At 35.6% G+C, this 13645-nt stretch overlaps 4 non-coding genes across 4 annotated transcripts; all 4 read right to left on the bottom strand.

Moving 5' to 3' along the window:
- Positions 1–7688: 7688 nt before the first annotated feature.
- Positions 7689–7761, bottom strand: TRNAR-ACG (transfer RNA arginine (anticodon ACG)). The gene has a single exon. It is a non-coding gene; the product is annotated as a tRNA-Arg (tRNA).
- A 1664-nt stretch (positions 7762–9425) lies between these two features.
- Positions 9426–9498, bottom strand: TRNAR-ACG (transfer RNA arginine (anticodon ACG)). Its single transcript has one exon. It is a non-coding gene; the product is annotated as a tRNA-Arg (tRNA).
- Positions 9499–11158: 1660 nt separating this feature from the next.
- On the bottom strand, positions 11159–11231 carry TRNAR-ACG (transfer RNA arginine (anticodon ACG)). The gene has a single exon. It is a non-coding gene; the product is annotated as a tRNA-Arg (tRNA).
- Positions 11232–12894: 1663 nt separating this feature from the next.
- Positions 12895–12967, bottom strand: TRNAR-ACG (transfer RNA arginine (anticodon ACG)). The gene has a single exon. It is a non-coding gene; the product is annotated as a tRNA-Arg (tRNA).
- Between the last annotated feature and the right edge of the window lie 678 nt (positions 12968–13645).

The following is a 13645-nucleotide window of genomic DNA, read 5'->3' as shown; positions in this document are numbered from 1 at the left end:
CACCTTCAAAGAATCTGCTTACTTTCTGAAATTTTCTTAAGATTCAGTATTGTGAAAAAATGGATGATTGTGAAACAAAATCAAAATGCTGTGACCCGTTTTTGAACCGGGGTTGCTGCGGCCACAACACAGAGTACTAACCACTATACGATCACATCAATTTAAGCGAGCCAGGTAGGAGTCGAACCTACAAACTTATGATCCGTAGTCAGACACGTTATCCATTGCACCACTGGCCCGGGTGCCCTGTAGTAATTGAAGTGTCTTTCCTGTTTTTGAGCCTGTTTTAAAGTTTTATGGTTATTGAAGTATATACAGAATCACATTTTGGAAATTGACTGTACACTATCTGCAGGGATTGATTCCCAAAAACGTTTTAGGTACAATAATCCTTGTGACTGCTAAAAGATCTTTCAAAAATGTAATGAACTTACTCAGACAGAGCACAAACATTCTTCTTTCCTGAATTCCAGAATTTATGTCAAATTCCCAGTCCTTTAGTAAAATAATTCACAATTAAATTATTCAAAGCATGTTAAGATAGCTTTATAATAAGCATTAAACAAAATAGTGCAAGAACCTTCAAAGAATCTGCTTACTTTCTGAAATTTTCTTAAGATTCAGTATTGTGAAAAAATGGATGATTGAGATACAAAAATAAAATGCCGTGACCCGGATTCGAACCGGGGTTGCTGCGGCCACAACGCCGAGTACTAACCACTATACAATCACGGCAATTTAAGCAAGCCAGGTAGGAGATGAACCTACAAACTTATGAACCATAGTCAGACACGTTATCCATTGCGCCACTGGCCAAGGTGTCTTGTAGTAATTGAAGTGTTTTTCCTGTTTTTGAGCCTGTTTTCAGAATTTTATGGTTATTGAAGTATATAGAGAATCACATTTTGGAAATTGACTGTACACTATCTGCAGGGATTGTTTCCCAAAAACGTTTTAGGTAAAATAATAATTGTGACTGCTAAAAGATATTTCAAAAATGTGATGAACTTACTCAGAAGGAAGCCCAAACATTCTTCTTTCCTGAATTCCAGAATTTATGTCAAATTCCCAGTTCTTTAGTACAATAATTCACAATTAAATTATTCAAAGCATGTTAAGAAAGCTTTATAATAAGCATTAAAAACAAATAGTGCAAGCACCTTCAAAGAATCTTCTTACTTTCTGAAATTTTCTTAAGATTCAGTATTGTGAAAAAATGGATGATTGAGAAACATAATCAAAATGCCGTGACCCGGATTCAAACCGGGGTTGCTGCGGCCACAACGCAGAGTACTAACCACTATACGATCACTTCAATTTAAGTGAGCCAGGTAGGAGTAGAACCTACAATCTACAGATCCATAGTCAGAGAGGTTATCCATTGCCCACTGTCCCGGGTGTCTTGTAGTAATTGAAGTGTCTTTCCTGTTTTTGAGCCTGTTTTCAGAATTTTATGGTTATTGAAGTATATACAGAATCACATTTTGGAAATTGACTGTACACTATCTGCAGGGATTGTTTCCCAAAAACGTTTTAGGTAAAATAATCCTTGTGACTGCTAAAAGATCTTTAAAAAATGTGATGAACTTACTCTGACAGAGCCCAAACATTCTTCTTTCCTGAATTCTAGAATTTATGTCAAATTCCCAGTCCTTTAGTACAATAATTCACAATTAAATTATTCAAAGCATGTTAAGATAGCTTTATATTAAGCATTAAACACAAATAGTGCAAGCACCTTCAAAGAATCTGCTTACTTTCTGAAATTTTCTTAAGATTCAGTATTGTGAAAAAATGCATGATTGTGAAACAAAATTAAAATGCTGTGACCTGTTTTCGAACCGGGGTTACTGCAGCCACAACGCAGAGTTCTAACCACTTTACGATCACTGCAATTTAAGCGAGCAAGGTAGGAGTCGAACCTACAAACTTATGATCCGTAGTCAGACACGTTATCCATTGCGCCACTGGCCCAGGTGCCCTGTAGTAATTGAAGTGTATTTCCTGTTTTTGAGCCAGTTTTGGAGTTTTATGGTTATTGAAGTATATACAGAATCACATTTTGGAAATTGACTGTCCACTATCTGCAGGGATTGTTTCCCAAAAACGTTTTAGGTACAATAATCCTTGTGACTGCTAAAAGATCTTTCAAAAATGTAATGAACTTACTCAGACAGAGCCCAAACATTCTTCTTTCCTGAATTCCAGAATTTATGTCAAATTCCCAGTCCTTTAGTACAATAATTCACAATTAAATTATTCAAAGCATGTTAAGATAGCTTTATAATAAACATTAAACACAAATAGTGCAAGCACCTTCAAAGAATCTGCTTACTTTCTGAAATTTTCTTAAGATTCAGTATTGTGAAAAAATGGATGATTGAGAAACAAAATCAAAATGCCGTGACCCGGATTCGAACCGAGGTTGCTGCGGCCCCAACGCAGAGAACTAACCACTATACGATCATGGCAATTTAAGCGAGCCAGGTAGGAGTCGAACCTACAATGTACAGATCCATAGTCAGACACGTTATCCATTGCCCACTGTCCCCGGTGTCTTGTAGTAATTGAAGTGTCTTTCCTGTTTTTGAGCCTGTTTTCAGAATTTTATGGTTATTGAAGTATATACAGAATCACATTTTGGAAATTGACTCTACACTATCTGCAGGGATTGTTTCCCAAAAACGTTTTAGGTAAAATAATCCTTGTGACTGCTAAAAGATCTTTAAAAAATGTGATGAACTTACTCAGACAGAGCCCAAACATTCTTCTTTCCTGAATTCCAGAATTAATGTCAAATTCCCAGTCCTTTAGTACAATAATTCACAATTAAATTATTCAAAGCATGTTAAGATAGCTATATAATAAGCATTAAACACAAATAGTGCAAGCACCTTCAAAGAATCTGCTTACTTTCTGAAATTTTCTTAAGATTCAGTATTGTGAAAAAATGGATGATTGTGAAACAAAATCAAAATGCTGTGACCCGTTTTCGAACCTGGGTTGCTGCGGCCACAACGCAGAGTACTAACCACTATACGATCACGGCAATTTAAGCGAGCCAGGTAGTAGACGAACCTACAAACTTATGATCCATAGTCAGACACGTTATCCATTGCGCCACTGTCCAAGGTGTCTTGTAGTAATTGAAGTGTTTTTCCTATTTTTGAGCCTGTTTTCAGAATTTTATGGTTATTGAAGTATATACAGAATCACATTTTGGAAATTGACTGTACACTATCTGCAGGGATTGTTTCCCAAAAACGTTTTAGGTAAAATAATAATTGTGACTGCTAAAAGATATTTCAAAAATGTGATGAACTTACTCAGAAGGAAGCCCAAACATTCTTCTTTCCTGAATTCCAGAATTTATGTCAAATTCCCAGTTCTTTAGTACAATAATTCACAATTAAATTATTCAAAGCATGTTAAGAAAGCTTTATAATAAGCATTAAAAACAAATAGTGCAAGCACCTTCAAAGAATCTTCTTACTTTCTGAAATTTTCTTAAGATTCAGTATTGTGAAAAAATGGATGATTGAGAAACAAAATCATAATGCCGTGACCCATTTTCAAACCGTGGTTGCTGCGGCCACAACGCAGAGTACTAACCACTGTACAATCATGGAAATATAAGCGAGCCAGGTAGGAATTTAACCAACAATCTTCTGATGCGTAGTCAGAAGCGTTATCCATTGCGCCACCGGCCCAGTTGTTTTGTAGTAATTGAAGTGTCTTTCCTGTTTTTGAGCCTATTTTCAGAGTTTTATGGTTATTGAAGTGTATACAGAATCACATTTTGGAAATTGACTGTACACTATCTGCAGGGATTGTTTCCCAAAAACGTTTTAGGTAAAATAATAATTGTGACTGCTAAAAGATATTTCAAAAATGTGATGAACTTACTCAGAAGGAAGCCCAAACATTCTTCTTTCCTCAATTCTAGAATTTATGTCAAATTCCCAGTACTTTAGTACAATAATTCACAATTAAATTATTCAAAGCATGTTAAGATAGCTTTATAATAAGCATTAAACACAAATAGTGCAAGCACCTTCAAAGAATCTGCTTACTTTCTGAAATTTTCTTAAGATTCAGTATTGTGAAAAAATGGATGATTGAGAAACAAAATCAAAATGCCATGACCCGGATTCGTGCTGGGGTTACTGCGGCCACAACGCAGAGTACTAATGTCTATATGATCATGACAATTTAAGTGAGCTAGGTAGGAGTCTAACCTACAAATTTCTGATCCATAGTCAGACGCGTTATCCATTGCCCACTGTCCCAGGTGTCTTGTTGCAATTGAAGTGTCTTTCCTGTTTTTGAGCCTGTTTTAAAGTTTTATGGTTATTGAAGTATATACAGAATCACATTTTGGAAATTGACTGTACACTATCTGCAGGGATTGTTTCCCAAAAATGTTTTAGGTACAATAATCCTTGTGACTGCAAAAAGATCTTTCAAAAATGTAATGAACTTACTCAGACAGAGCCCAAACATTCTTCTTTCCTGAATTCCAGAATTTATGTCAAATTCCCAGTCCTTTAGTAAAATAATTCACAATTAAATTATTCAAAGCATGTTAAGATAGCTTTATAATAAGCATTAAACACAAATAGTGCAAGCACCTTCAAAGAATCTGCTTACTTTCTGAAATTTTCTTAAGATTCAGTATTGTGAAAAAATGGATGATTGAGAAACAAAATCAAAATGCTGTGACCCGGATTCGAACCGGGGTTGCTGCGGCCACAACTCAGAGTACTAACCACTATACGATCATGGCAATTTAAGCGAGCCAGGTAGGAGTCGAACCTACAATTTACAGATCCATAGTCAGACACGTTATCCATTGCCCACTGTCCCAGGTGTCTTGTAGTAATTGAAGTGTCTTTCCTGTTTTTGAGCCAGTTTTGGAGTTTTATGGTTATTGAAGTATATACAGAATCACATTTTGGAAATTGACTGTACACTATCTGCAGGGATTGATTCCCAAAAACGTTTTAGGTACAATAATCCTTGTGACTGCTAAAAGATCTTTCAAAAATGTAATGAACTTACTCAGACAGAGCACAAACATTCTTCTTTCCTGAATTCCAGAATTTATGTCAAATTCCCAGTCCTTTAGTAAAATAATTCACAATTATATTATTCAAAGCATGTTAAGATAGCTTTATAATAAGCATTAAACACAAATAGTGCAAGCACCTTCAAAGAATCTGCTTACTTTCTGAAATTTTCTTAAGATTCAGTATTGTGAAAAAATGGATGATTGAGAAACAAAATCAAAATGCCGTGACCCGGATTTGAACCGGGGTTGCTGCGGCCACAACGCCGAGTACTAACCACTATACAATCACGGCAATTTAAGCGAGCCAGGTAGGAGACGAACCTACAATCTTATGATCCATAGTCAGACACGTTATCCATTGCGCCACTGGCCAAGGTGTCTTGTAGTAATTGAAGTGTTTTTCCTGTTTTTGAGCCTGTTTTCAGAATTTTAGGGTTATTGAAGTATATACAGAATCACATTTTGGAAATTGACTGTACACTATCTGCAGGGATTGTTTCCCAAAAACGTTTTAGGTAAAATAATCCTTGTGACTGCTAAAAGATCTTTAAAAAATGTAATGAACTTACTCTGACAGAGCCCAAACATTCTTCTTTCCTGAATTCTAGAATTTATGTCAAATTCCCAGTCCTTTAGTACAATAATTCACAATTAAATTATTCAAAGCATGTTAAGATAGCTTTATATTAAGCATTAAACACAAATAGTGCAAGCACCTTCAAAGAATCTGCTTACTTTCTGAAATTTTCTTAAGATTCAGTATTGTGAAAAAATGGATGATTGTGAAACAAAATCAAAATGCTGTGACCCGTTTTCGAACCTGGGTTGCTGCGGCCACAATGCAGAGTACTAACCACTATTCGATCACGGCAATTTAAGCGAGCCCGGTAGGAGGTGAATCTACAATCATCAGATCCATAGTCAGACACGTTATCCTTTGCCCACTGTCCCAGGTGTCTTGTAGTAATTGAAGTGTCTTTCCTGTTTCTGAGCCAGTTTTCAGAGTTTTATGGTTATTGAAGTATATATAGAATCACATTTTGGAAATTGACTGTACACTATCTGCAGGGATTGTTTCCCAAAAACGTTTTAGGTACAATAATCCTTGTGACTCCTAAAAGATCTTTCAAAAATTTAATGAACTTACTCAGACAGAGCCCAATTATTCTTCTTTCCTGAATTCCAGAATTTATGTCAAATTCCTAGTCCTTTAGTAAAATAATTCACAATTAAATTATTCAAAGCATGTTAAGATAGCTTTATAATAAGCATTAAACACAAATAGTGCAAGCACCTTCAAAGAATCTGCTTACTTTCTGAAATTTTCTTAAGAATCAGTATTGTGAAAAAATGGATGATTGAGAAACAAAATCAAAATGCTGTGACCCGGATTCGAACCGGGGTTGCTGCGGCCACAACGCCGAGTACTAACCACTATACAATCACAGCAATTTAAGCGAGCCAGGTAGGAGACGAACCTACAAACTTATGATCCATAGTCAGACACGTTATCCATTGCGCCACTGGCCAAAGTGTCTTGTAGTAATTGAAGTGTTTTTCCTGTTTTTGAGCCTGTTTTCAGAATTTTATGGTTATTGAAGTATATACAGAATCACATTTTGGAAATTGACTGTACACTATCTGCAGGAATTGTTTCCCAAAAACGTTTTAGGTAAAATAATAATTGTGACTGCTAAAAGATATTTCAAAAATGTGATGAACTTACTCAGAAGGAAGCCCAAACATTCTTCTTTCCTGAATTCCAGAATTTATGTCAAATTCCCAGTTCTTTAGTACAATAATTCACAATTAAATTATTCAAAGCATGTTAAGAAAGCTTTATAATAAGCATTAAAAACAAATAGTGCAAGCACCTTCAAAGAATCTTCTTACTTTCTGAAATTTTCTTAAGATTCAGTATTGTGAAAAAATGGATGATTGAGAAACAAAATCATAATGCCGTGACCCATTTTCAAACCGTGGTTGCTGCGGCCACAACGCAGAGTACTAACCACTGTACAATCATGGTAATATAAGCGAGCCAGGTAGGAATTGAACCAACAATCTTCTGATCTGTAGTCAGAAGCGTTATCCATTGCGACACCGGCCCAGTTGTCTTGTAGTAATTGAAGTGTCTTTCCAGTTTTTGAGCCTATTTTCAGAGTTTTATGGTTATTGAAGTGTATACAGAATCACATTTTGGAAATTGACTGTACACTATCTGCAGGGATTGTTTCCCAAAAACGTTTTAGGTAAAATAATAATTGTGACTGCTAAAAGATATTTCAAAAATGTGATGAACTTACTCAGAAGGAAGCCCAAACATTCTTCTTTCCTGAATTCTAGAATTTATGTCAAATTCCCAGTACTTTAGTACAATAATTCACAATTAAATTATTCAAAGCATGTTAAGATAGCTTTATAATAAGCATTAAACACAAATAGTGCAAGCACCTTCAAAGAATCTGCTTACTTTCTGAAATTTTCTAAAGATTCAGAATTGTGAAAAAATGGATGATTGAGAAACAAAATCAAAATGCCGTGACCTGTTTTGGAACCAGGGTTGCTGCGGCCACAACGCAGAGTACTAACCAATATACGATCACAGCAATATAAGCGAGCCAGGTAGGAGTCGAACCTACAATCTACTGATCCGTAGTCAGACGCGTTATCCATTGCGCCACTGGCCCACGCGTTTTGCAGTAATTGAAGTGTCTTTCCTGTTTTTGAGCCTATTTTCAGAGTTTTATGGTTATTGAAGTATATACAGAATCACATTTTGGAAATTGACTGTACACTATCTGCAGGGATTTTTTCCCAAAAACGTTTTAGGTAAAATAATAATTGTGACTGCTAAAAGATATTTCAAAAATGTGATGAACTTACTCAGAAGGAAGACCAAACATTCTTCTTTCCTGAATTCCAGAATTTATGTCAAATTCCCAGTCCTTTAGTAAAATAATTCACATATAAATTATTCAAAGCATGTTAAGATAGCTTTATAATAAGCATTAAACACAAATAGTGCAAGCACCTTCAAAAAATCTGCTTACTTTATGTAATTTTCTTAAGATTCAGTATTGTGAAAAAATGGATGATTGAGAAACAAAATCAAAATGCCGTGACCCGGATTCGAACCGGGGTTACTTTGGCCACAACGCAGAGTACTAACGTCTATACGATCATGACAATTTAAGTGAGCTAGGTAGGAGTCTAACCTACAATTTTCTGATCCATAGTCAGACGCGTTATCCATTGCCCACTGTCCCAGGTGTCTTGTAGCAATTGAAGTGTCTTTCCTGTTTTTGAGCCTGTTTTAAAGTTTTATGGTTATTGAAGTATATACAGAATCACATTTTTGAAATTGACTGTACACTATCTGCAGGGATTGTTTCCCAAAAACGTTTTAGGTACAATAATCCTTGTGACTGCTAAAAGATCTTTCAAAAATGTAATGAACTTACACAGACAGAGCCCAAACATTCTTCTTTCCTGAATTCCAGAATTTATGTCAAATTCCCAGTCCTTTAGTAAAATAATTCACAATTAAATTATTCAAAGCATGTTAAGATAGCTTTATAAGAAGCATTAAACACAAATAGTGCAAGCACCTTCAAAGAATCTGCTTACTTTCTGAAATTTTCTTAAGATTCAGTATTGTGAAAAAATGGATGATTGAGAAACAAAATCAAAATGCCGTGACCTGTTTTCGAACCGGGGTTGCTGCGGCCACAACACAGAGTACTAATCAATATACGATCACGGCAATATAAGTGAGCCAGGTAGGAGTCAAACCTATAATCTTCTGATCCGTAGTCAGACGCATTATACACTGCGCCACTGGCCCACTTGTTTTGCAGTAATTGAAGTGTCTTTCCTGTTTTTGAGCCTATTTTCAGAGTTTTATGGTTATTGAAGTATATACAGAATCACATTTTGGAAATTGACTGTACACTATCTGCAGGGATTGTTTCCCAAAAACGTTTTAGGTAAAATAGTAATTGTGACTGCTAAAAGATATTTGAAAAATGTGATGAACTTACTCAGAATGAAGACCAAACATTCTTCTTTCCTGAATTCTAGAATTTCTGTCAAATTCCCAGTACTTTAGTACAATAATTCACAATTAAATTATTCAAAGCATGTTAAGATAGCTTTAGAATAAGCATTAAACACAAATAGTGCAAGCACCTTCAAAGAATCAGCTTACTTTCTGAAATTTTCTTAAGATTCAGTATTGTGTAAAAATGGATGATTGAGAAACAAAATCAAAATGCCATGACCCGTTTTCAAACCGGGGTTGCTGCGGCCACAACGCAGAGTACTAACCACTATACGATCACGGCAATTTAAGCGAGCCAGGTAGGAGTCGAACCTACAAACTTATGATCCGTAGTCAGACACGTTATCCATTGCGCCACTGGCCCAGGTGCCCTGTAGTAATTGAAGTGTCTTTCCTGTTTTTGAGCCTGTTTTAGAGTTTTATGGTTATTGAAGTATATACAGAATCACATTTTGGAAATTGACTGTGCACTATCTGCAGGGATTGTTTCCCAAAAACGTTTTAGATACAATAATCCTTGTGACTGCTAAAAGATCTTTCAAAAATTTGATGAACTTACTCAGACAGAGCCCAAACATTCTTCTTTCCTGAATTCCAGAATTTATGTCAAATTCCCAGTCCTTTAGCAAAATAATTCACAATTAAATTATTCAAAGCATGTTAAGATAGCTTTATAATAAGCATTAACCACAAATAGTGCAAGCACCTTCAAAGAATCTGCTTACTTTCTGAAATTTTCTTAAGATTCAGTATTGTGAAAAAATGGATGATTGAGAAAAGAAATCAAAATGCTGTGACCTGTTTTCGAACCGGGGTTGCTACGGCCACAACGCAGAGTACTAACAACTATACGATCATGGAAATATAAGCGAGCCAGGTAGGAGTCGAACCTACAAACTTATGATCCATAGTCAGACACATTATCCATTGCGCCACCGGCCCAGGAGCCCTGTAATAATTGAAGTGTCATTCCTGTTTTTGAGCCTGTTTTAGAGTTTTATGGTTATTGAAGTATATACAGAATCACATTTTGGAAATTGACTGTACACTATCTGCAGGGATTGTTTCCCAAAAACGTTTTAGGTACAATAATCCTTGTGAATGCTAAAAGATCTTTCAAAAATGTAATGAACTTACTCAGACAGAGCCCAAACATTCTTCTTTCCTGAATTCCAGAATTTAAGTCAAATTCCCAGTCCTTTAGTACAATAATTCACAATTAAATTATTCAAAGCATGTTAAGATAGCTTTATAATAAGCATTAAACACAAATAGTGCAAGCACCTTCATAGAATCTGCTTATTTTCTGAAATTTTCTCAAGATTCAGTATTGTGAAAAAATGGATGATAAAGAAACAAAATCAAAATGCGGTGACCCGGATTCGAACCGGGGTTACTGCGGCCACAACGCAGAGTACTAACCTCTATACAATCATGACAATTTAAGTGAGCTAGGTAGGAGTCTAACCTACAATTTTCTGATCCATAGTCAGACGCGTTATCCATTGCCCACTGTCCCAGGTGTCTTGTAGCAATTGAAGTGTCTTTCCTGTTTTTGAGCCTGTTTTAAAGTTTTATGGTTATTGAAGTATATACAGAATCACATTTTGGAAATTGACTGTACACTATCTGCAGGGATTGTTTCCCAAAAACGTTTTAGGTACAATAATCCTTGTGACTGCTAAAAGATCTTTCAAAAATGTAATGAACTTACTCAGACAGAGCCCAAACATTCTTCTTTCCTGAATTCCAGAATTTATGTCAAATTCCCAGTCCTTTAGTAAAATAATTCACAATTAAATTATTCAAAGCATGTTAAGATAGCTTTATAATAAGCATTAAACACAAATAGTGCAAGCACCTTCAAAGAATCTGCTTACTTTCTGAAATTTTCTTAAGATTCAGAATTGTGAAAAAATTGATGATTGAGAAACAAAATCAAAATGCCGTGACCTGTTTTCGAACCTGGGTTGCTGCGGCCACAACGCAGAGTACTAACCAATATAAGATCACGGCAATATAAGCGAGACAGGTAGGAGTCGAACCTATAATCTTCTGATCCGTAGTCAGACGCGTTATCCATTGCGCCACTGTCCCACGTGTTTTGAAGTAATTGAAGTGTCTTTCCTGTTTTTGAGCCTATTTTCAGAGTTTTATGGTTATTGAAGTATATACAGAATCACATTTTGGAAATTGACTGTACACTATCTGCAGAGATTGTTTCCCAAAAACGTTTTAGGTAAAATAATAATTGTGACTGCTAAAAGATCTTTCAAAAATGTGATGAACTTACTCAGAAGGAAGCCCAAACATTCTTCTTTCCTGAATTCTAGAATTTATGTCAAATTCCAAGTACTTTAGTACAATAATTCACAATTAAATTATTCAAAGCATGTTAAGATAGCTTTATAATAAGCATTAAACACAAATAGTGCAAGCACCTTCAAAGAATCTGCTTACTTTCTGAAATTTTCTTAAGATTCAGTATTGTGATAAAATGGATGATTGAGAAACAAAATTAAAATGCTGTGACCCGTTTTCGAACCTGGGTTGCTGCAGCCACAACGCAGAGTACTAACCACTATACGATCACGGCAATTTAAGCAAGCCAGGTAGGAGTCGAGCCTACAAACTTATGATCCATAGTCAGACACATTATCCTTTGCCCACTGTCCCAGGTGTCTTGTAGTAATTGAAGTGTCTTTCCTGTTTTTGAGCCTGTTTTCAGAATTTTATGGTTATTGAAGTATATACAGAATCACATTTTGGAAATTGACTGTACACTATCTGCAGGGATTGTTTCCCAAAAACGTTTTAGGTAAAATAATCCTTGTGACTGCTAAAAGATCTTTAAAAAATGTGATGAACTTACTCAGACAGAGCCCAAACATTCTTCTTTCCTGAATTCCAGAATTTATGTCAAATTCCCAGTCCTTTAGTACAATAATTCACAATTAAATTATTCAAAGCATGTTAAGATAGCTTTATAATAAGCATTAAACACAAATAGTGCAAGCACCATCAAAGAATCTGCTTGCTTTCTGAAATTTTCTTAAGATTCAGTATTGTGAAAAAAAGGATGATTGAGAAAAAATATCAAAATGCAGTGACCCGGATTCAAACCGGGGTTGCTGCGGCCACAACGCAGAGTACTAACCACTATACGAACACGGCAATTTAAGCGAGCCAGGTAGGAGTCAAACCTACAATCTTCATATCCATAGTCAGACACGTTATCCATTGCCAACTGTCCCAGGTGTCTTGTAGTAATTGTAGTGTCTTTCCTGTTTTTGAGCATGTTTTCAGAATTTTATGGTTTTTGAAGTATATACAGAATCACATTTTGGAAATTGACTGTACACTTTCTGAAGGGATTGTTTCCCAAAAACATTTTAGGTAAAATAATTCTTGTGACTGCTAAAAGATCTTTAAAAAATTTGATGAACTTACTCAGAGAGAGCCCAAACATTCTTCTTTCCTGAATTCCAGAATTTATGTCAAATTCCCAGTCCTTTAGTACAATAATTCACAATTAAATTATTCAAAGCATGTTAAGATAGCTTTATAATAAGCATTAAACACAAATAGTGCAAGCACCTTCAAATAATCTGCTTACTTTCTGAAATTTTCTTAAGATTCAGTATTGTGAAAAAATGGATGATTGTGAAACAATATCAAAATGCTGTGACCCGTTTTCGAACCGGGGTTGCTGCGGCCACAACGCAGAGTACTAACCGCTATACGATCAAGGAAATATAAGCGAGCCAGGTAGGAGTCGAACCTACAATCTTCTGATCCGTAGTCAGATGCGTTACCCATTGCGCCACTGGCCCACATGTTTTGTAGTAATTGAAGTGTCTTTCCTGTTTTTGAGCCTATTTTCAGAGTTTTATGGTTATTGAAGTGTATACAGAATCACATTTTGGAAATTGACTGTACACTATCTGCAGGGATTGTTTCCCAAAAACGTTTTAGGTAAAATAATAATTGTGACTGCTAAATGATATTTCAAAAATGTGATGAACTTACTCAGAAGGAAGCCCAAACATTCTTCTTTCCTGAATTCTAGAATTTATGTCAAATTCCCAGTACTTTAGTACAATAATTCACAATTAAATTATTCAAAGCATGTTAAGATAGCTTTATAATAAGCATTAAACACAAATAGTGTAAGCACCTTCAAAGAATCTGCTTACTTTCTGAAATTTTCTTAAGATTCAGTATTGTGAAAAAATGGATGATTGAGAAACAAAATCAAAATGCCGTGACCCAGATTCGAACCGGGGTTGCTGCGGCCACAATGCAGAGTACTAACCACTATACTATCACGGCAATTTAAGCGAGCCAGGTAGGAGTCGAACCTACAAACTTATGATCCATAGTCAGACACATTATCCATTGCGCCACTGGCCCAGGTGCCCTGTAGTAATTGAAGTGTCTTTCCTGTTTTTGGGCCTGTTTTAAAGTTTTATGGTTATTGAAGTATATACAGAATCACATTTTGGAAATTG

Source organism: Taudactylus pleione, unplaced genomic scaffold (genome assembly GCF_031769625.1).
Source record: "Taudactylus pleione unplaced genomic scaffold, aTauple2 ptg000551l, whole genome shotgun sequence".
NCBI classification, from domain to species: Eukaryota; Metazoa; Chordata; class Amphibia; order Anura; family Myobatrachidae; genus Taudactylus; species Taudactylus pleione.
This window is presented reverse-complemented; position numbering and strand designations above follow the sequence as displayed.